The 24,337-nt window shown below is 38.7% G+C and overlaps 1 protein-coding gene and 1 long non-coding RNA gene across 5 annotated transcripts in view; one reads left to right on the forward strand and one right to left on the reverse strand.

Moving 5' to 3' along the window:
* The window catches only part of LOC117655058 (uncharacterized), a 62,726-nt gene extending 48,854 nt beyond the window's left edge, over positions 1-13,872 (reverse strand). Inside the window, exon 1 of the long non-coding RNA XR_015734122.1 lies at positions 13,812-13,872. This is a non-coding gene — a long non-coding RNA (uncharacterized LOC117655058). The remainder of the gene's footprint in view (positions 1-13,811) is intronic.
* Positions 1-24,337, forward strand: part of ADARB2 (adenosine deaminase RNA specific B2 (inactive)) — a 475,071-nt gene that overhangs the window by 58,809 nt on the left and 391,925 nt on the right. The window lies entirely within an intron of this gene.

Here is a 24,337-nt window from a genome sequence, read left to right on the forward strand (position 1 = left end):
AGCAAAAAAAAGATACTTAAGATAAACTGCATTACTAAAGGACTCCTGAAATCACAAGTTTTGGGACTTTATTGTTCAGCTGGCAGTTGCAAATGGTTGTTCTTTTTCTTCACTTTAAAGTTAAAATTCCACTATATCTATATACAGATAGTCCTCAATCTATAGCCATTCATTTAATGATCATTTGAAGTTACAATACCTCCTATCAGCTGTTCCAGGCTGCGGGAATCGCCACCACCCATCAGCACCTCCACGCGCCCCATTTTTGGCTTCTGCCCATTCCGTTTTCAGCCTCCGCATGCCCCATTTTTGGCCTTTGCACATCCCATTTTCGGCCTGTTTCAGCAGGCAGGGATCTCTGCTGCCATCTATCCCCACTGCCTGGAATAGGCCAAAATGGGACCTGCGGAGGCAAAAAATGGGGCATGAGGAGGCAACGATACGTGACAGCGGCGATGGGTGGTAATGGTGCCGATGGGCGGTGGTGATCCCCACAGCCTGGAACTGTGATAGGTGGTATTCCTGGAGGCCGATCCAACCACCAATCAGCTGTTAAATCAGGCTGTGCTGGAGCTGACCATGCTTTTTGCTGCAAGGAAGTAAACTGTTGGGAGGCAGAGGCCAAAGGGTGGAGGCCAGCAGGTGGGCAGGGCTTCAACAACATTTGCTGTATAAGATGTACAAAAATTTCCATCCACTTTTTTGGGGCGGAAAGTGTATACTCCAAAAAGTACAGTAAATAGCCAATTCTCTGGACACAGAGCATTCCTAATCAATCACAACAACGGGGAGGTATTAAAAACAAGAAACAAATTTCTGTCTCCCCTTTGTGTTCCTTTGTGTTGGCTGTTTACTTGTTCTTATTTTTAAAAAATCTGCATGAATGGCAGTACCAACAAATTAGGAATCATATTCTGGTCTCCTGTGGAGAAAGAATATCTGTGGGAACATCTGTTATCTCTTTTGCTATCCACCTTTTACTTTCCTTCTGGTGAAATGCACCCTCGTGGAAACATCATTCTTTCCTTTTGCTTTAAGGAAAAGAACAGGAGGAGACAATTTAGATCAGTGTTTTTCAGCTTTGGTAACTTTTAGATGCATGTACTTCAACTCCCAGAATTCCCCAGCCAGCATGGTGTTTCATTGTCCAAACATCTCCCTGGTTCCCTTTGGTTCTGTCCCAGGATAAACATAATAAGGAAACTCTTCTCATGGGAATTTTTTTTTCAAACTGGAAAGTATAGGCTGCTAAGGAGTCTTTAGAGAGTTAGAAAGATTGTGCTGGGAAACAACAGTGATAGTCCATTCCAACAATAAAGTTAATGCAGAAGAGGGGGGGGGGAACTCCAAAGAAATAAATCTATACTGACACAACACAGTTGTTCTTTCAGTCTTCGATCAGTATATTGTCCAGCATGCATCAAATATATCAAAATATTCTAGCTGCCAATGTTTGTTTATTTGTTTATTTATTAGATTTATTGGCTGTCCATCTTACCACAGGGTAATTCTGTGCAGCTTGTAGTATTAAAAAGATAAAAATACATTATATAGTTTATACATAAAATATTACAGAAACACAATACACAATGTTGCAGTCTTGATGCCTTCATCAATACAAAGGCAGCCTTTGATTCAATATTTATAGAAAATCTGTGGGCTAGACTGAGAGGTACAATTATGCGTTAATCTTTACTTTGGGTGCTGGGTGAAAATTACATCATGTTGGTTAGGTGTAACTTCTGGAGGTCTCTCTCTCAGCGGGACTTGAACAAAAATGCCTAATTGTTTCCCTTCTCTTTCCCTTTTCTAAAACAACCCTGTTGTTAATGTTCTGCCCAAAAAAGAGTTTCATCCTCTGTTGATGTAACAGATGAGCAGAGGAAGTACGAGGGAGGGGCAAAATATGTCATCAGTCTCCAGTCCCTTCCTTCCCACAAGAAATCTAAGTCCTGTGCACCTTGAATTCCATTAACTCTTATCTGCCATTAATTTGTGTTGACCATTAGCAGTTCCAATTCTTGTAGAGGACATTAGCTTACAGTAAACCTGTATTCATTTAAACTGCCTGGAGTCCTGATCACCTGGACTTGACAGATAATGTTCCATAAACCAATGTTCCTCAACCTCAGCAACTTTAAGCTGTGTGGACTACAGAATTCCCCAGTTAGAATTATTCCAAAGCAGAAATGTCCTATTCACTATGAAGGGTGCCAGCTGCCTTCATAATTGGAGAATAAATGACCTCCTCTGTGAACCAGTCTAGGACCTTAAATACTAGGCATTTTTTCCACATTTTCACTGCTTGGAAGAAAGCACTATTTAAGTACAGAGGGTTTCCAATGCCATAATTTGATTTACTGGCCACAGCGGCACCAATTTAATCCTTGTTGCAGTTAAGTTATTCAGGGCAAAAGGGTTGAATTCTTTCCTTTATGGAGCTCTGTTGGGTGCTTATAAGCAAAATAAACCATTGGAAGCAACACAGTTTGAGTTCCTATGAACTGTGTGCCATGTTCCTCACTATCAGCCTGATGCTTCCCTGGATGCTTCTAGAGATCCTATTGAATAAAGTTTGTGAGGCTTAGTTCTTACCCAATGAGTGAAAAAAAAGAGATGAAATCCTTGGTGCACTCTGTGTTTGGTTGTATGTACTGAAGGTGTTACCTAGTAGAGTAATGAAATTCTGCAATCACATACAGGTATTCCTTGACTTACAACCTTTTTGTTTAGTGATCATGCAAAGATATACTAACATTGCAAAAAGTGACTTATGATTGTTTTTTTTTTTTTACACTTATGACCATTGCAGCATCTCCATGATTAAAGTTCAGATGCTTGGCAAGTGGCTCATATTTACGATGATTGCAATGTCCTGAGCTCATGTGATCACCTTTTATGACTTTCTGACAAGCAAAGTAAGAAGGGGGAGTAAGATTCACTTATCAACCATGTTATACTCAGGGGTGTCAAACTCAAGGCCTGGGGGCCGGATCTGGCCTGTGGGTATTTAGAACTGGCCTGCGGTACCTTTGCCAGCAAAAACAGAGCTTGGGAGAGTTGCACGTGGCCCTTCCAAGCTCTGTTTTCACTGGCAAAGGGTTGCAGGAGGCTGTTGCAACAGAAAATGGAGCTCACAAAGCAGTCCCAAGGTCTGTTTTTGCTGGTAAAGAGTTGTAGGAGGCTGCTGCAGTCCAAAATGGAGCTCAGGAGCCCATTTTCACTGGCAGAGTGCTCAGGCCACCACAGGAGCCCCCGACACGAGTGATGTTGAGCTGGCCATACCCACCTCAGCCCCCCGATGTCAAACACAATCCTGAGGTGACCCTCAGTGAAATTTGCTTCATAAATTTTCTTCCATAAATGTTTACTAGGAGCCCCTAGAGTCTTGTGAGCTTCCTTACCTGTTGTAGTTGTATTTGCTGAGTGATTTTTTAAAAACAAAATACTGGCTCATTTTAACCTCTGGAATAGTTCACCAAATTAATCCTGGATGGTTTCTTTCTCTCTCTCTCTCTCTCTCTCTCTCTCTCTCTCTCTCTCTCTCTCTCTCTCTCCCTCCTTCTGGAATAAAGGTTGGGCTTTTCCATCCAATTTTGGATAAGAAGCCCTGAGACGGTCATCCTAGAATATAAGCAGCATATTCTTGATCTGGATCAAGATAATCTTTGGAGTAGATCTTTCTCTTTACCCAATTATTTTAATAGTAACTTTCCATTCCACACAGACAAATATTGTCACTAGCCAGACACAATATCTTGCCACTGATGGTCCTGGAAGAGAGATTTACACACCTTTTGTGTCCTTGTACAGACAGAGTGATTGAGATAGTTTGCACGTACTTCTGCATTCTCCTTTCTATTAGCCAGTGTTGCTTTGAATTAATGGTACCCTTAATAACCTCTTGCTGATCTGATGGGGAGAATGCTATATTTTTGTTAGCAGACTACAAAACTATCCTGGACAAATCGTGATTGCTGTGAGAAGACTTTGGTTTTAACACTGGCAGTGGCTGTTGAACTAATTTATTTTTTTTGCCCAGAAGATGTGCAATTCTATTGCTTTCCTGGCTGTTTCTCCCATTGTTTAGACTCTATAGTATTGCATTTTATATTTTGGTTTTTGATCATAAGAAAAATTTAGCAAAAAAAAATAAAATAGCAAGACTGCTCTATGCACAAAGATGAAGAAATACTGAAACATCCACAATGGAGAAGATGGTAGTGAAGATGGTGGAATTTGTAGAAATGGCAAAATTGACCTGTTTGGTCAGGGATAAAAATATAAATACTTTTATTAGAAAAAACTGGAAACCTTTTATCGACTTTTTCCTGAAGATGGGGAAAAAATTAAATGGTGATTTTTGGATTTGCTGATTAAAAAGGGTTGAATATGGAAATATCCTTGAAGAGACATAATATAGTTTCTATAAAGAAGATCAGAAGTCATTTCTTTCATTATCTTCTTTTTCAGTTTGCTTCTTGCACCTTCTTTTTATCCTTCTTTTTCTTAGTTTTTCTTTTATATATTTTTATTTATATTCTATTCATGTAAAAATATCTAATGAAAATATTAGATTTATCTATCTCTGTCTATATATCTATCTACCATCTATCCATTTTTAACTCTGCCTATATCTATCTATCTATCTATCTATCTATCTATCTATCTATCTATCTATCTATCATCTGTAATATAATTGTGTATACACACATATACTCACAATTATATTAAAGATAGATGATAGATAGATAGATAGATAGATAGATAGATAGATAGATAGATAGATAGATAGATAGATAACCTCAGATAGAGTCTTATCTCTAGATCCTGGGAAACAATTTGTGCATCTTCTCTCTCTATTCCAGTGATGACTGCTCCCTATACTAGAAAGAAATGACAATGGTGAGGTTCCTTGCCAGCCCATTGACATCTTAATTGGAAAGTGGTGTGCAACAATGAACCTGGTGGTTTCTGGATCAGAATACCACCAAAGCAGCATGAGATGACACTACCAGCTCCCTTAGCACCACGTTCAGTAATGTGAAACGTGTCCCTCTGTGATTTTTAAGACAATGTCTTATTTCTCATTGGAGATGTTTTTCTGATCAGTTCATTTATAGAAAGAGCGGTTAAATTGTGCTGTATCTTCGCAGCAGCAACTCTACTTTATCTAGAAGTCATTCATGGTTGGAATCTTGAATTGGGCTATCTTGTGTAAATTTCTCTAGTATTCAGGACCCTTGAAAAGGTTAACAGCTTATATGTGATCTAAACAGAAAACAGTACTACTGGAATTACTTGATCAGAAGTTTCCTGTTATGAAGAATCTGCTTTCAAGCTGATGAGTATTATCTCCAAAAAAAAAAGCAAATTTTCTTTTTGCTCTGTGATTGAAAATTGAAAACTTCAGCTGCAAACTCTGTGCTCAGGTTAAAATATACTTGGTGACCTTTTCTGGTGAGAGTGAATCTTCAGTCAAAATCTGACACATGAATTCTGATCTTATCTTGGTACTTTTAAGCTCCCTACAAGAAATCTTGGAATTAAAATTCTGTTCCAAATAGAAGATCTGACCATTATGGCCTCCCCTCCACCAGTTCAGCTTTTTAAAGAATTATAAAACAAAATTCACTTTGAGCTTGACTAGAGCAATAGCAATAGCACTTAGACTTACATACCTCTTCACATACCTCTTAGCCGTCTCTAAGTGGTTTACAGAGTCAGCCTATTGCCCCCAATAATATGGGTCCTCATTTTACTGATCTTGGAAGGATGGAAGGCTGAGTCAACCTTGATCCTGGTGAGATTCGAACTGCCAAATTGCAGGCAGCCAGCAGTCAGCAGAAATAGCATGCAGTACTGCATTCTAACCACTGTGCCACTGTGGCTCATGAACTATAAGTAGTCTTTGACTTGGAACCATTTATTTAGCCACTATAGAAAAATTACATCAGTACTGAAAAAAGTGACATAACCAGTCTTCACACTTATAATCATTACAGCATCCCTACTGTCAAGAACTGCAGTGGTTTGCTTAACAACCTGACAAAAAGGTTGTAAAATGGAGAGTGACTCACTTAACAGCCGCCTTTGTTATCAACAGAAATTCTGGTCCCAATTGTGTATTAAGTTGAGGACTACCTATGCCTCATTTTCTAATAATGCTAAAATTCTGGTCTTCTTCTAAAAATGGTGCTAAGAATGTACTGTTAATATGTATTCCATCTGGGATGGACAATCCAATCTCTTCCTTCCTTTCTCTTTAAAGGGTTTTTGGCATTTGCTTCTAGTTTAGCAAATAATCAAACTGTAGCCCTTCACTGGCTTAAATCTGATTGGAAAGGAAAACCATGGGGTGTTGCTGAAGATGGTCATCCCCGTTTTATTAATCAGGCATTGAAATGAATTGGTCTGTTTATTGGGATGCAGATTTACAGTGCATTAGGCAATCCATTTTTCAATTTAATCTACTGCCTCTGATAAATTAACAGATGTCGATTGATTTTTCCCCCTCACCCTTCCCCCATTCAGTCCCCCCTGTTTACACCTGACAGCCAGTACTTTATAGCTGAGCAGTTATTTGAAGTTATAAACATTATAATTAGCAATTTTTTAATTAGGTTGACAATTAACAGGAGATTTGCAAAGCTGCTAATTTGACATGTCATACTCTCCACAGTGTTTGTTAACCACCACTTGAGTGAATTCAGTTGTATAGAACCAGTGGGGGGAAAAATGATATTGAATGAACTTTTTCTCATGCTTGGCTACTGTTGTTGTCTTTCCAGGAAGAGAAAAAAAAATAGATTAAATAGAATAAGAAGAGTCAGGTTCACTTATAGAGTCTAGGAGCAGCAATGATACTTACCTTAAGGTGTATTCTTGAACATCTGGACAATATAAACAAATCAAGGGTCTGTAATTCAAAATAATATGCTTGGAATGCAAATGTTTTAAGTTTCTAGCCCAAATCTCTTCAGGTTGGCATTAGGTTGCTCATTCTACCTTTAGAATGGCATTATTTAATTTATAGTGCCAAGATCATAACTTTGATTTCAGTTTTGGAATTAGCAGTTAATCTTGTTTCTGAGAGCAAGATTGCCAATCAAATCAAGCGCCGTAATCCCTTTTTCTTGAAAGCCCCTGATCTTGGGTGCTTTAGGATAAAAGAGAGGAAAGCAAGAAAGCTATCGAAGTGTGGTCTGCTGATCGAATGTGCAGAAAAGCACATAAGCTGTCCTTTAATTGGAAGGAAACTATTTATTTTGAGCTGTTTGTTTAAGCACAGGAGGATTCCTAATGGAGCCATCAGACCTCACTCATTGGCTAATAGTTTAATTAGGCCCATCTGGTGGAGGCTGTGGAGAGAAATGTCCCAGCTCCGATATTGGCAGTGAGGTAATTTGTCATCCTTGGCCTAGTGACTGGCCCAGGAACGTCTTTGGAGCCAAACAGAAGCTGCACAATCTGTCTCACCTGAGAATAGGGTAGAGTTATTGGAGGCGTTTTGAGCCATTCACCTTGACATAGTCAAGAGGAGAAATGACACCCCTCCCCTTGTAGCCTTGAGATAATGTCTGTATAGAAATCAGAGGAGACTTTCTGAAAGTCAGGTTGATCTTGCCTTCGTCAGCCAAAACCATAATAATTGAAAACATTTCTGGAGGAGGAATGATGGAAAAAGGGAGGGGAATGAAGGGAGATATTTAAATGATAATGTCTTTTATTGGTGTCTTTGTGAGACCGTGCTGGCTCCAGCAGGCAGCTCTCAGAAGAGTTGCTTCAGCCCTAAGAAATGTTACTCTGTTTGGAAAGATTCTTCATTAATCATCTTGCTATAAATGAGTACAAAATTCCAAAAATTTCCAAAATTCCATATTTATCCTAGGCTAACATTAAAGATAACTTTCTGAAATCAGTTGATTTTGCTTCTTGCTCTTGGAATGAGGTGTAACAGTGATTTTTCTGGAACTAATTAACTGTGGTTTCTGGTCAGAAACATGTCTGTGTTGGATATTGAAAATGTAAGGGAATTCTGTCATAAATCCTGCTGGAAGTAAGTGTGAATTACATTCCTTCAGAATTCACAATGGGCCAAAAGCTGATAGCATGTTTTTTTCTGATTAAAATAATATATATATAAAAATCCACTAGGAAAGAAAATACACTTTTCAAAACTATGTATAAACTGCAGAAAAAGGAAATGACATTGAAGATATTTCCATTTTTAAACCTGTTATTGGGGGAATAAGGGCATCAACGAGCAAAAGAGCCTTGGTGGCACAGCAGACTAAAGCACTGTTAAGTGCTGTTAAGTAACACCAGCTGCTTGCAATTACTGCAAGTTCAAATCTCACCAGGCTCAAGGTTGACTCAGCCTTCCATCCTTTCTAAGGTAGGTAAAATGAGGACCCGGTTTGTGGGAGCAATAAGCTGACTTTGTATAAAAAAGAACGCCACTTGCAGGGGGGGGGGAAGCCCTCCTAAGCAGGTATATACAAAAGTATGAAGGCTATTGCTTAACACATTGTAAGCCGCCCTGAGTCTCCAGAAAAGGGCGGCATATAAATCGAACCAATAAAATAAATAAATAAATAAAAATATGATGCTTTACATTAAACAGAAAAAAACTTTTAACAATTTACATGAATAGTTATATAAAATACAAGATGAGTACTAAATTTTCATAGGATGTGAGGCATTATAAAGATAACTAATTTTTTTTCATTTTTTATGTGAAAAAAAATTAAAATCTTGTCCTATCAAGGTAGATAATAAAATATACAGAATATTATTGATTTGCATATGTATATTAATGTAACAATGGTTTGTAATTTCATTCATTCATTCATTCATTCATTCATTCGTTCAACTTGTATAGCTGCACATCTCACTTTTGTGACTCTTAATTAAATAGTAGTTGAAAGCTATCTGGAGTGAGCTTTGGGTGACATTCATTTTAGGACCTTTTATTCAGTTTTTCATATATTTCCTTGTGTGCATAAAATCCTTCATGTCTATTTATTTTGTTGTACACATACAATACACCATTTCTTCTTAATTTACATAGAAATGACCACCTTCATTTTACTAAGCTCATCTAAAGGAGTTAATCTCTCCAATAGTTTATCAATACAAACCAATGCTTCCTAAAATCCAAAATAAGCCTATAATGTAGATGGTGACTAAAATAAAATCAAATAGGAAATTTGGCTGGTGCAAACATAGTTTTTTTCTTTACAAATTTTCTCTAGTAAATACAAATGTTCTCAGAAAATTTTATAAAACTTAGCCTTTTATTTAATAAATAAAATAGTAATTTAGCTAAATATTTAAAAGGTATTTGCTGTTGCTTAATGAGGCTGTCCATCTTTCATATAAACATTTTTAGGAAAGCACAACTCCATCCAAAATAATTTTATCCATTACTGAATTGTATTTAGGATGAAGAAATTTTCCGTATTACTGGTAGGTCTTGATTAGATGGTTAATGAATCCCATGAAATGTTCACATTTTCAAATTTGCATTATTCAAAGTGATGTTTCTAGGGAAAATAGGATAATTGGTTACAGCTTGAGGATAAGCTATTCAAGGTGTACCTTTATCTCCTGTATTCCAAAATTGGAAAACAAAACTGGCCAAATATGGGCACTTCCGTATCTGCCATATTATGTGGGGACATGTATATATAGTGCCCCAGTCATCAAAGATGTTGCTCATGTTTTGTTTGATAGTCAATTATATTTCTTTCCTAATCTTAGACATTTAACATCCATCCCTACTTGAAAGAATGATCCACTTGTATCTGAATTGCGAATTGTCCTACTTCCTTCTAACCTATATATCGCAAGTAGAACTGCTAAGTTTATAGTTAGGACACTTGATTTAAGAAACTGTTATATCTTACAGATTGGAATATCCCTTGAAAGTGATGCATTTACCTGAATGTAAATCACTACAAAAAGTCCTTATGCTTAGAAGAAAGAGGAGTTAAATTATTCTGTAGTGGAAAAACCAACTGGGCTTAAGAAGAGGGCCTCCATTTATCTTAATATTTAATTTTCCTGGCACTGAATCAATAAAAGAAGATATGTGTTGTCAAAAACTTTGCTGGATCCATTTCAATGCTACTAAAGTGTTATCCCAGAATGAGAAGTTTGATTGGCTGCTTAGTTCCTGTCTCAGTCTCAAATAATTCAAAAGAGAGCTCCTTTGATAGAGCAATTTGGTGCTTTTGAAAAAAAGTGGTTTTCTTACTTGATATTCAGTACTCCATATCTACTGAGCAGGTTCAGAGTCCCCCGCTCCCACTCCTTAACAAAGGGTCTTGATGTCTTTTTTTTTTAATGTATCATTGTGGATTTCTTGGCTCTCCTGAAGTTTCTGACTCCATTTTGTTAAATGTTTATTATTAAAAAGACTTGACTTTGCCTTCATCCATCTTCCAACTCCCCCACCTCAACAAAAAGTAATAGTTATATGGAGTTAGAATACCAAGGTTCACTTCAGATAACCATAAAATAATTAAATATATTAAATAATTCAAAAACTAGAGGAAGCAGGTTTTCCCTATCAGATCATGGAATCTCAAAAAGTTCCCAAGACTGACTCTAATACAGGCAATTCTAGACTTACAACAGTTTGCTTAGTGACCATTCAAAGTTATAATGGCACTGAAAAAAGTAACTTAAGAATGCTTTTTCACATTAACAATCATTGAGTATCCCCATGGTCATGTGATCAAAATTCAGGTGCTTGGCAACTACCGTATTTTTCGGAGTATAAAATGCACCTTTCCCCCCCCTAAAAGGGGGTGAAAATTTAGGTGTGTCTTATACATGGCATGTAGCCCCGCCCACCCACTGGCCCTCACCCTTTGGCCTCTGACTCGCAGCAGTTACCTCCTTGCAACCAAACAGCAAGAAGAAACAGCTCCTTTCAGCTTCAGCACAGCTTAATTAGCACAAGTTGATTGGATTTGCTCTCTCATAATGCAATGTAATGGGCCTCTGCTGCTTGCTGCAAAGATGTAAATTGCTGGAGCAGATTTTTTTTTCCTTGTGCTAATCAAGCTATGCTGAAAACGAAAATGAAAGTAAAGCAGGCTGTTTGCTGTTTGCTGCAATGAGGCAAAATTGCTCAGAAGCAGAGGGAGATTTCTTTTTCTTCTTTTCCTCACCAAAAAAGGTAGGTACGTCTTATACTCCGGTGCATCTTATACACCGAAAAATACGGTAACTCATATTTATGATGGTTGTAGAGTCCCAAGGTCATGTGATGGTTTGTATGACATGCAATGGTTTGCAACCTTCTGACAAGCAAAGTCTATAAGGAAGCCAGATTCACTTAACAACAATGTAACTAACTTAAATACTGCAGTGATTCATTTAACAATTGTGGCAAAGAAAAGTTGTAAAATGGGGCAAAACTACACTTAATGCCTGTCACACTTAGCAACAGAAATTTTGGTCTCAATTGTGTTTGTAAGTCGAGGACTACCTGTACTGCAAAATACTAACCAAGAGGCTATCTCACAGGAATCTGAGTTCAGGAGATTGAAGGAGGAACCATAGAGTATGACACATTCAATGAATCCTCTATAAGTCTTCTTTTTGAATCTTCAGTATATTGTATGACAGTGATGGCTAACCTTTTTTCCCTTGGGTGCCAAAAGTGCATGTGTGCATGTCATAGCACGCATACGTGTGCCCACACCCATAATGCAATGCCCCACACACACGCCCTGCCCCCCTGTGCAATCCCCTGCGCTGCCCCGCCCCCTGCGCAGGTGTGTGAGACCCCCTGCATTCCCCCACCCTCACCCCATGCATGCATGCGTGACCCCACCTGCACCCCATTTTGGTCTAGCAGGCCTCCCTGAAGCCTCCAGAGGCCGGAAACAACCTGTTTCCGTACTTCTGGTAGGCCAGTTTTTTCTCCTCCCTGGGCTCTGGAGGCTTTCCTGGAGCCTCCAGGAGGGAAAAAACATCCCCTCCAGCCTCCGGAGGCCCTCTGGAGACTAGAAACAGCCAGAGTTTCCAGACTTCTGGTACTTCCAGGCTTTCCTGGAGCCTCCAGGAGGGAAAAAACACCCCCTCCAGCCTCCGGAGGCCCTCTGGAGACTAGAAACAGCCCATTTCCAGACTTCTGGTACTTCCAGGAGGCCCGTTTTTCCCCCTCCCCAGGCTCTGGAGGCTTTCCTGGAGGCTTTCTTGGAGCCTCCAGGAGGGCAAAAACACAAAACACCGGTACTTCCGGGAAGCCTGTTTTTCGTCCTCCCTTTTTTTTTAATTTTTATTTTATTAATATATTCTATACATCAATACACAAATGAAATATACAATTCTGCCACCATAGTGTAATGTGAGTAAATTGTCCATAAATATAAAGTCATTCCTTTATACATACATACTTGCCATCATATATCTATTCTATCCCACCTTTTCTGGACCCAATCGTACCATAATTTCCAACTGTTATAAAATTCTGAATCTTTTTTACCATTGATCAATCTAGTTAATCTATCTGATTCCGCACACTCATTAATTTTATATATTATTTTCAAATCCATCAGTAAATATTGATTTTTCCACTCCTGCGCAAACGCTAATCTTGCTGCAGTAATAATATGAATCAACAAGAACCATACACCTGATTTAACATTCAAAGGTTTTGCCCCCAACAGGAAAGTCTCGGGCCTCAATTCCAAATTGATCTGTGTAATTTCCAAAATCCACTGCCGTATTTTTTTCCAATATTTAACCGCCTGCGGGCAGGTCCACCATTGATGAAAGTAAGTTCCATTACTGTAACCGCATTTCCAACAGCAGGAAGATGTCCCGGGAAACATTTTAGCTAGTCTCGCAGGGGGGAGATGCCAATGGTAGACCATTTTATATATGTTTTCTTTATACGAGGAGGCCATGGTTAATTTCATATTTTTCAACCAAATCTGTTCTCATTGCTGGAAGTCAAGGGGATATCCAAAATTTTGCCCCCACGCTATCATACAATCCTTCACTACATCCTGTCCTATCTGCAGAGACAATAAATATGCGTAACATTTAGATAGTACCCCTTTCCCTCCTTCTAATAAGATCTTATCCAATTCTTGTCTTTTACGGTAAATTCCTTCACTATATAAATCTTTTTTATACCTGGAGTGCACTTGGGAATAAGACCACCAGTCTATCATATATCCTTGGAGAGTTAATAATTCTCGTGACTTCGGATTACCCTGAGCATCCAAAAAGACTTCATAAGTCAAAGTTTTCCCCCCTTTATACAATGTCGGGTAGATCTGAGCTTCCTGCGCCAAAATCCAAGATGGGACTTTTAAATATACTCTTCTTCTAATCTTTTCCCAAGTGTACCCAAGAGTCCTACGTAAATAGTGATCGTCAAAGTGTCTGGGGCGGCCAGACGCTCCTGGCCATAAAAAATAGTGCCAGCCATGTTGAAGACCGGCTCCCTCAAATGTCAAAAGTTGTCTCTTTTGTAGGATCATCCATTCTTTCACCCAAATCAAGTTCGCTGCTTGGTAATAAAGCTCCCAATTTGGGAGTCCAAGTCCTCCTCTGTTTTTAGGTTCTTGTAACATTTTAAATCCAATCTGTGGCTTCTTTCCCTGCCAGATAAACTTGGATATACTCCTATCCAAATTTGTAAAAAACTCTTTGTTCAACCTTACCGGGGCTGTTTGAAATAGAAATAGCCATTTAGGTAACACACACATCTTAATGGTTGCCATTAAAAACCACCATGGTTTTTCATCCTCCCAGAGCTTCCATGCGAGCTCTGTACTTACCTGGCATCCAAAATGGGCCACATGGAGACTCCTGGGAGGGGCAGGGTGGCATGGGCATGCGCGTGCATCTCCCCCAGGGGCCCAAAAATCAGCTGGCCGGTGGGAGGAGCACATGCATGCACAGTGGAGCTGACCTAGGGTGATGGTTCGCGTGCCCACAGAAATGGCTCCACGTGCCACCAGTGACACATGAGCCATAGGTTCGCCATCACGGTTGTATGATGTCAGGAGTTGAGCGCAGGAAAGTTGTGTAGTCTGGGAGCTCATATGAGTGGTAGAATCAGGGCTATTGTGGATAGAGTCTGTATAACAGACTGTTCTGCCTTCTCAAAATAGCATTGAATGCACAGAATACAAACTTCCCAAAGGAAGAATAACACATTCATTTTAACATGCTATTAGAAGAAATCTATAGATATATAAAAGCAAAATCCCTCACTTATCACAAAATCTCCAGAACGGTAAAGCCTACAAACTTGAAATTTGGCACGTACGTTCTTGGCTTCTAGGTGCTTGCTAATGAAGGATTTTTCAAAATGGCCATCACATCATTAGTATTTCATATACAGTATATTCATATACAGTATATTAACACACTCTGATGCTAAGAAGTTAGACATTCTACTCCTCCTCCCCACCTGAAAAATTCCAACTGCTACTTGCCTCACATTCCGTTACCTCAGTTCAAACTGGCAAACATTCCACTCCTTCACTCAGGAGCGGCCTGGGGCTCCTTACAGTATTAAAAGTCCCCCCCAAATGTCTATACTTTCCACCTATGGAACTGCTTCCGGACTCAAGGCGGCAGGGAGATATTCCCTTATGTGTTTCAATCACTGACCACCACTGAGCCAATGGATTGTGAACTGATTTTTTCCTGCATAGTGTCCCAGCCCCAACTCACTTCTTATACTGACCTCCTCAGTTCAAACAAATCTGTTCCTTCTACTGTAACACCAGTTAAAGGGAAAAGACTGTATTTCTGCTGCCTGGAAGTACAATGGATTCTTCAAAATGACATCTCTTGGAGCTAGAGAAGTGAAGGAAGGAAATTTTATGCCAACATTCAAAGTACAGGGGCAGGTCTACCACAGGATAGGGAGTATCATGGTGGGGTCTCAGCAGCAGCCTTCATTTCTCCAGATATACTGTTGGTGATGATGAAAATGAGAGTCTATCAAGACCATGGGGATGCTACAATGGTCATAAGTGTGAAAAATGGTCATAAGTAGCGAAGCACGAGTATCCAGCTAGTATAATTATATACAGTAAATACAGATATACTTTAAATTTAGTATAGAGTAACTTGAGTAGCCCTTCTGCTAACTCTGCATGAATATAATCAAGATGTTACATGCCAAATGATTGAATTGAATTGAATACTTTATCTGGCTAAGTGTGATTAGACAGACAAGGAATTTGTCCCTGATGTCACAAAGGCATATATTCTACTTTCATCATATTAACACACTTCTGAACTGGGAACTAGAATCTTTTGAAAAACTCTCTGCTTAGGATCACATGGCAGGGTGGCGTAGGAGACAATCAGCACTGACTTAGGTTTAAGATATGGGTAGAATATTCTTTCCTTGAGAAGGTCTGTAGGTGAAAAGCAGAGGTTGTGCTTTGCAAACAGAAAGTCCTAAATTGAATCCAAATATTTATGGAAAATATTTATTCTGGAAATCCTGTACATTAGCCTTTCCCATCCTAAATCCCTCCAGATGCATAGACGTCAATTCCCAAAACTCTCCTATCAACATTGACCATTGCTGAGAACTATGGGAATTGAAGGATATCCTCTGCCCAGATCAGGTTGATCGACAAATCAGACATAATGACAAGGCAACTTGGTGCATTAAAACGGAAGCTATGTAATACTTAAAAGAAGAGCAAGTTACAACACACAGTGATACCATTACTTCTGTGCTGCAGGAATATTGTAGTTCCTGCAAGGTGTGGAAATCATGTCAACCAAAGCTTTGCAAAGACTGATTATGTGACTTACATCAGATATGGAGAAAATATAGGAAGGAACCAAATTGTGACGAGACAATTACAAGGTATAAAATTGCTTCTTGATCTCTAGTGTAGGGATTTTTAATGGGCACTGACGTTGGGACTCCAGCGTGAGTGTCTATTTCTGGATAAGAGTCTGATGGGAGACTCTTAGCATACAATGAAGTCATTGCCCTCCAGGATAACCACTCCAGTTGGATAATGGATGACCTTATTACATTGTCATAAGCTCGGTGGCTGCAGTATAGGGAAGGAAGATCAAAATAATCGGACTTCCTGGGTGTTTTTCTTTCCTATAAAAGGTATCCAAATGAAAAGCCCGAAACATTCATTTCCCTCTGTGCAAGGGGAAACGTAATACACCCAGAACAGCCCGAAACTATCCATTTATCTTTGTGAACAATGATATGGTTATTTATCTTTTTTAATTATACCTCAAAAGGAACATGCTGCAGCAATAAATAAAGCTGGAGAAAGGCAAGGGAGAGCCACATAAGAATGGGGAGGACTCGGGCTCTACATATCATCCCTGCTGGTGAAACCTCATTTCCAAAAGCTTCAATGAGGAAGGTTTAAAGGAATGGAACTAGGGATACATGGCATAACTGGGCATTTTTCATGTCTTCTTTTCTGTTCGAACAGTTATATTTCTGGAATCAAGCAAAACACAACTGATGGCTCATATACAAAAGATGGCAGGATCGCATTACATGTAGTCCTTGACATATGACTGTAATGGAACTTCCCATTACAGTCATATGTTGTAATGGTCACAACTCAGATCCATCACATGATAAACCCAATACTAGAGCCGTGGTGGTGCAGTGGTTAGAATACAGTACTTCAGGATACTTCTGCTGATCGTTGGCTGATTCTAACCCCTCAAGGTTGACTGAGCCTTCTATCCTTTCGAGGTCAGTAAAATGAGGATCCAGAGTTTTGGGGGCAATGCACTGACATTGTAAATCTCTTAGAGAGGGTTGTAAAGCACTGTGAAGCAGTACATAAGTCTAAGTGCTATTGCTATTATGATTTTGTGGAGGGAGGAAATGGACATTAAACAAATGTGGCAATCGTTAAATGAATGTTGTGATTGTTAAGTGAACCCATCGTTCACTATGATGCAGTTTTGATGAAAACTGGAAGTATCTTCATGTTTTTGCCACTAAAGTCAGACACTGTGATCCTGGGATCATGGGATGCTGCAAACGGCCATAAACATGGCTGTGTGGCTGAGTGCCCAAAGTGCAATTGTGTGACCCCCCCCCCATGGAGGGGCAACCATCAAAACTTCAGAACCAGGTCATGATTCCTTTTTACTGGAAGGTCGCAGCTTCGAACAGTCACTAAGCAATCATTGTTGTATACTTGAAAGCATTGCAAAGAATATAGGCTGTAACTGATAACGCTCACTTTCTCCAGAACCGATTAGTTCCCATATTTAATGATATCAATGCAAGCAAGAACACATATACATGTTTAAAGTTCCACTATGCCAATTTCAAGCTGTTTTTTTTTTAAAACGTGGATAAAATGCTCCCATGATGTTAAAAAGTTTTGAAAAATACACTCTCAGTTAAAGTCCGCCTTCTTTGTAATACTTTCAACAATGATTGCTTGTTTTGATCGTTTTGATCATTTTATTTCATAAATAAACTGATGAATGACAACAGTTATAGGCATCTATAGACATAATACAGCTATATACAGCTATATTTTGAATACAAAATGCAGTGATTTAAACTGGATTTGAATAGGCAATAGGATATGAATCACACATCCTTTTCCTGGATTCAGAAAATCTAGATAGGTGTTTAGGACATAGTACAGATGAAGGATTTGTGGTCTTCTAGATCAGATCTTCCAGATTGTAACCCAATCCAGAATTGGGTTATAATTCAGAACAATCCTTGCCATTGGTCATGCTTGCTATTGGGAGTTGTTGTTCAGCAACTTCTGGAAACCTACTAGATTTCAGTTGGTCATCTGTGCAGTTATTAGTTTGAGAACAGTTCACTGTAGTTCTCTCAGTTTTTCAGGATTCCTGAAAGATAGTTCTCATATTCAAATCAATCTGTTCAGAGTCCCCACTCAGTATTAGTAGCATGCATACTGTAAGTGTGGGCGCAGTGAGGGTGGCCCCATCTATTTTTTATATGCTTTTGAATTTGGTGCAGACATCATGCATGAATAAGTCATAGGTAGTCTACATTTACATGATTCTCCAACTCCCAGTATCTGTATGATAGTTTGCTTCAAGTTGACAGTTTCTGACAATTCTTAGACTTTCAGTAAAAGAAAATGAGAGTTGTGATCTGGAGAGATTAATTTTCTAATTATCCATTTCTTAATGGATATTCTATTCCTCCTCAAGACTCCTCGAGGCTACAAAGCAATCCTCAGCAAGATATATATATTAAAAAAGTATTAGAATTAAATCTAAATAACACCCCCACCCCACCCCCCAAAAAAAGCATTAGTAATAAAATGTGAAAAATGCATTACTGCCCCAAACAGAAAAATGGAAGGATACAAATGGTAAAAAAAATTCTGGAATGGGAATATATGTTTCTACTATTGTTTTTTGTTCGTTTGTTTCTTGTTCTGAGTTGGATTAGGGTCATTTTGTCTGTCCCCCATTTTTATGACTGACCTTGTCTGGGCTGAGAAGCTAAGCAAGGTCAAATCTAATCAGTACTAGAATATTGTTTCTCGACTGTGTATGTGTCAAGTTTCTACTCAAACAAAACTTTACCAGCCATTAATATATATGCACAGGCAGAAATAGATACCAAATTATGCCTATTTGGCACAAAAGATGGTGCTGGCTACCAGGTTAGCTGGTTTCAAAAAAAAGGTTGGACCAATAGAAGTAATGGGCATCAACTATAATTATTTCTGAAGGCCATCTGCTAGGTGGTCTTAAGTGGTCTTTCTTATACAATTGGTTGGCTATTGAGTGGACAGACAACTGAAATAGATGGGTCAGTGGTCTGATCCAGCATAGCACTGTTTGTTTTTATAGTGGAGCTTTTCAGGTTGAATTTTTGGCAGGATTGAGAATCCCAGATGCATTAGAATCAGGTGGATAAATTGGCTCACATAGAAATGCAAATGGGCTTAATTCAGTAGTAAATTCAAATGAAATGCAGTTGTCCTTCTGTGTTCTGTTTGATTGAAACAATGCTGCATTTTTATGCATCACTCAGTATTATTTAGACATCTCAGAATTATGTGATGGACTTCTCCATTTTTTTTTTTAAGTGGGCAAAATGTAATATAGTACAGAATATAATGCCAATCAATATATTCTACTGTAGAATCTTACTTCCAGAAACTTGTTTGTTAAACAGTACAGCAACACATGCATGCATAAAATATATTTGAATTTGTGCCTAATCCAAAGATTTGGGCTGAAGTATTCTACAGCTTTATGATTCTGTGGAGATGAACAGGCAATCATGAGGACTGAAATTATCTGCCCTACCACTGAAGGAGAAGCTCATATGCTGGCAATCCAAAGACCAAAATCCACATTTTATTGTTGGGGGATGTTGTAAGAAATGAAACTTAAAATTCCATAGATTGTGCATCTATGACTCTTAGAACTCTCCATTTTAGCTACCTCTTTGGGGTGGCTTAATAAATCTCTGCATTTGAAAAGAAGGATGGATTTGCAATTGGCTAATGAACCACACTCAATGTGATTCTCAGTGGAACTACATTTGGGTTTGGAGTACGTCTACTCCATGGAGTACATGGAGTGGGGTACCATTCTGCCTTGGATGTAGTGCTCCTTAACATCCTCATAAATGATCTAGAGGAGAGGAAGAGGAAAAGGAGAGGAGGAGGAGGAGGAGGAGGAGGAAGAGGAGGAGGAGGAGGAGGAGGAGGAGGACATCAAATTTGTAGATGACACCAACCTATGGGGAATTGCTAACATTTCAGAAGATAGACTCAAAGTTAAGAAGAATCTTGATAGATTTGAACACTGGGCCCTATCCAACAAAATGCAGTTCAGTGATGAGAAAAGTAATGTCCTGTACTTAGGCAGGGAAAACCAAATGTACAGATATAGAATAGGCAGCACTTTCCTTAGCGGCAGTACCTATGAGAGGAAACTAGGTGTCCTGGTGGGCCACCAATTAAATATGAGCCAGCAGTGTGCTGCAGCTGCCAAAAAAGCCAATGAACTTTTACATTGCGAAACAGCATCAAGATCACAAGAAGCGATAGTATCATTTTATACTGCACTGGCGAGGACACACTTTGAATACTGTGTCCAGTTCTGATCACCATGATACAAAAAAAGATGCTAAGACGTTAGAGAGAATAAATAAAAAAGCAAAAAGATGATAAGGAGTCTGGAGGCTAAACTGTATGAGGAATGGTTGAGGAACCTAGGTATGTTTAGGCTAATGAAAAGAAGGCCTAAGGGTGACATGATATCTGTCTTCCAATACTTGAAGGATTGTCACAGAAAAGAGAGGGTCAATCAAAAGTACTTGAGGGCAGGACAAAAAGCAATGGGTGGAACTAGCCAGAGAGAGATCCAATCTGGACCAAAAAAGAAATTTTTCAGTGAGAAAAAATACTCAATGAAATAGCTTGCCTCCCAGAGTTGTGGATGCTCCATTGCTGGAGTTTTTAAGAAGAGATTGTACAACCATTTGTCCACGATGGAATTAGGCATCTTGCCTTGGGCAGGGGGCTGATCTTGGAGACCTCCAAGGTCCCTTCTAGTCATATGATTCTATGATTCTGGAAAGATTTCTTCCATTCATACATCTTGTAATTCCTACAGTATGCCCTTGGTTATACATATCTTTGCATTTGTAGCAGCATCTATCAATCTTAATCTAATTCAGAAGATTTGTTTAATACAGGGATGGGAAACATCTGGGAATTCCAGGTATGTAGGCTAGAGTAAAAAGATAATAATGGAAGAAGGTATGATTATTCAGTTCTGTAACATGGCTGAAAGATCAGAATGGGTGCATTAACTGGAGATATTCAGGTACAGTCCACTCTCAGATAAAGACATTGGGTTATTTTGGAATGTTCACAACCCATCCTACTTCATAGAGTTGTTGATATAAAGCTAAAATGAGGACTGATTCCATATAAGATTCCCTTAGTCCTGAAAGGAAGATGGAATATAAATCACATCCATCAATAATACATGTATATCTAATAAATGTGCAGCTGGAAGCACAGAAACTTTCACAGCCACTGGATGCCCATGGAGCTTATTTCACGCTGTAATTTGAATGGGTTGGGAAGCTGACTTTTTCTGCACAGCATCATGCTACCTTCTGTATGAGTCTGCATATCACAACCACACATTGGGTGACAGCTTTCAGACAACCTTGACCATATCCATGCTCGTTTTTGAACTGACTTGCTTTGCCATGTATCTGCTCTTTGAAGAAAGACAATCTATATTTCTTCACTCACTCTTGGCCCCGAAATCTGGATAGGGAATGTTGCATGATAGATGCAGGGAGCTAAAAATAGTATGTTGAATGAAACATAACAGCAATTGATTTTTAATGTTTTATTTTGGTGAAAAGAATGTAGTTATAGGAGTGCAGAAACTCTGGCCAAAACAGCAATTTTAATTGCAAAAATAGAACCTTGCTTTCACCACAGTATACATTGTAGTAAATTGGGTAGATTGAGAAATACCCTACATAAATTATTTCTGCACCTACAAGTTTGGATGTCTGTCCATCCGTCCATCTGTCCATCTGTCCATCTATCTATATCTATCCATCTATGCTTCTGTCTGTCTGCATCTCTCTCTATCTATATACATCTATCCATCTATGTCTGTCTAGCCATCCATCCATCCATCGATCCACCTACCTACCTACCATCATTCATTTAGATGAATTATGCAAACTCTCTTTTGATTCCATGCCAGCTATAAAACAATGGTTTACCAAATTTGAAAGCCACCCAAACAAGGCTTCAGTGCCATACGGTGTTCTTTTAAAAGGGTTAAGGATGTCTGTCTACTTGATTTAGTTAGTGTTTTCCATTTAATATTCACATTTTGCATAGGCATTTCTGTAAAAGAGCTTTGTGATTTATCCTGGTTTTCTTTGTTATGAAATAAATGTAGAAGGAATACATCTTCACTACTAGCTTTACAGATGTAGGCACTTCTGAACACTGAAGTAGGCAGGCATTTAATGCCTTCAGTGAAGTTGGCTTATGATTGTATGTCAGCAAAAAGTCAAATGCTACTCTGCTGCTACTTAATTATCTTGGGCTTGAGAAAGCTGACCCAGAATAAAGTTGTAATTTTCATTTCTGTAAACCTGGAGGAAGAAGCTATCAGTGCTTCCATTAAGATGAAGCATACTGTGGAAATAGCAGAAAAACAAATCCTTGTGCCTTGCATAATTCACATTATTGCAATTGTGGCAAAGTTACTTCTGGATTTTAGACTGGAAGTTGAATCATGGGAACTGGACTTCTTTTCTGAAAAGATGTCCAGTATCCATGACTCAGATTCCAAAACTCTACCTGGATGATTGAGAACCAACCTATTCTGAGTTCATTTCAAATTGTAGTTGGAGGGGTTATGGCAGGGGTGAAATCCACAGGTTCTGACAGGTTCTGGAGAACTGGTAGTGGAAATTTTGAGCAGTTTGGAGAACTAGCAGTGGAAATTTTGAGTAGTTCGGAGAACCGGCAAATACCACCTCTGGCTGGCCTCAGAGTGGGGTGGGAATGGAGATTTTTCAATATCCTTCCCCCAGGAGTGGAGAGGGAATGGAGATTTTGTAGTATCCTTCCCCTGCCACACCCACCAAGCCCACCAAGCCCCGCCCATAGAACCAGTAGTAAAAAAAATTGGATTTCACCACAGGGTTATGGATAAGTCCGGAGTTGAACTCTTCTTTGATGTTTTGATTTAATGAGAGTAGAGGGAGAGTTTTAGACACATGAATTCAGTTAAGTGAGCCAGTTTGGAATGGATTATTCAATGTATGTTTTGCATAAAGAAATTCTGAAGTTCAAGTTTTGATATTTCTAGTTGAAAGCAGTCATTGATGGAAAATAAGTTGGTCATTGGATCATTGCTTTTAGAGTGGCTGATAATGAACTAGATAAACAATCAGACTAACCAGATATAGCACAGGTTTTTCATATTCCTTTTTTGGCCATCTATCAGTAATCGATACCAATATTTATTATTAGCCATATGCTATTTATTGCTTATTTGAACTAGGCCTTCAAGAGACATGATATCAGCCATCATAACTTGAAGTTGTCCCCATTGTCTTCTACAGAAAACAGTTCTTTGAAGTATCGGGTTTTCACAAAAACATTTCCAGAGAATATTTTTTCTAGCAGAGGCCCATTTCTTACAAGAGAGGTCTCTTTTCCCATAAGGAGAAACCTGGAATTTCATTAGGGTGTGAAAATAATTTTCTGGGCTAAGGCAATGTAAAGACTGCCATTAGTGACAAATGAAAAAAATGTGTTGCCCTATAAAATTATTTGAGGAACTTTCACATAGTAAAATTATGGGATCACACCTGTTTTCTATTAAGGTACACCCACACATTTGTTCTCCTGATTCAAGAGAGGATAGAAGTGTGTATGAGTGAGTGTGTGTGTGTGTGTGTGTCAGACAGAGACACACACAGAGAGAGACTTATTTTCCTCTAGTAATAATTTGTACCCAGTGCTCACACCTATTCTTTCATTATGTAAATAGGAGAAATGTGTAATTTTCTTGTGTTCACCCACACACACACAAAGACTGTTATGAACAAAGACTCAAAGCATTTGCAAGTACTGATATTAGATTGTGCACATCATTAGTATAAATGAGGTGGCAATTATGCCATCTGCGTTCAATTGCTCTTGGTCCAAAATCTTTTCATCACCTTTTCCAAAATGAACATCTTTTGAGGTGTTTTGTTTGTAAAGAGTCAGTGCATCTTTAGTCTATTTAAAGTTACTAAAAATGAATATAGATTTCATTGTAAGAAAATGACTGCCTGCTTGGATTTTCCCGTTTGGTTCAAAATAAAAAAGAAAACATCATTATTACATACACCAGATAGCATTTCTCAGTCTGAATTTTTAAATAAGATTCTTTTCTCTAATTTGCCTTGGGTAATGTTATTCATTGTACTTTGTTTTGCCTGACATAATAGTTTGCAAAGTAGTTGCATAATACAATCACTCCATATGGGTTCAGATGGGTCCTGTCAACTGTGTTGTTGTTTTTTAATATAAATGTGAAGATAACATTTGTTCATCATCAGATTTATGTCTTGCATATTCTCCAGAAGTGCAAGTCGACTCACATGGAGATCCTTTTCAATTTATTCTCTCAAAAACAATCCTGTGAGGAAGGTTGTTCTGAGAAACAGTGACTGGATCAAAGCTACCAAATGAGCTTCTATCAATGAAGGTAGACTGAAATGGCATGTTTCTGGTCCTTAACCCTGCGGTCTCCAAACTTTGCAGCTTTGTGGACC

Source organism: Pantherophis guttatus, chromosome 4 (genome assembly GCF_059756535.1).
Source record: "Pantherophis guttatus breed Tessera chromosome 4, ASM5975653v1, whole genome shotgun sequence".
NCBI classification, from domain to species: domain Eukaryota; kingdom Metazoa; phylum Chordata; class Lepidosauria; order Squamata; family Colubridae; genus Pantherophis; species Pantherophis guttatus.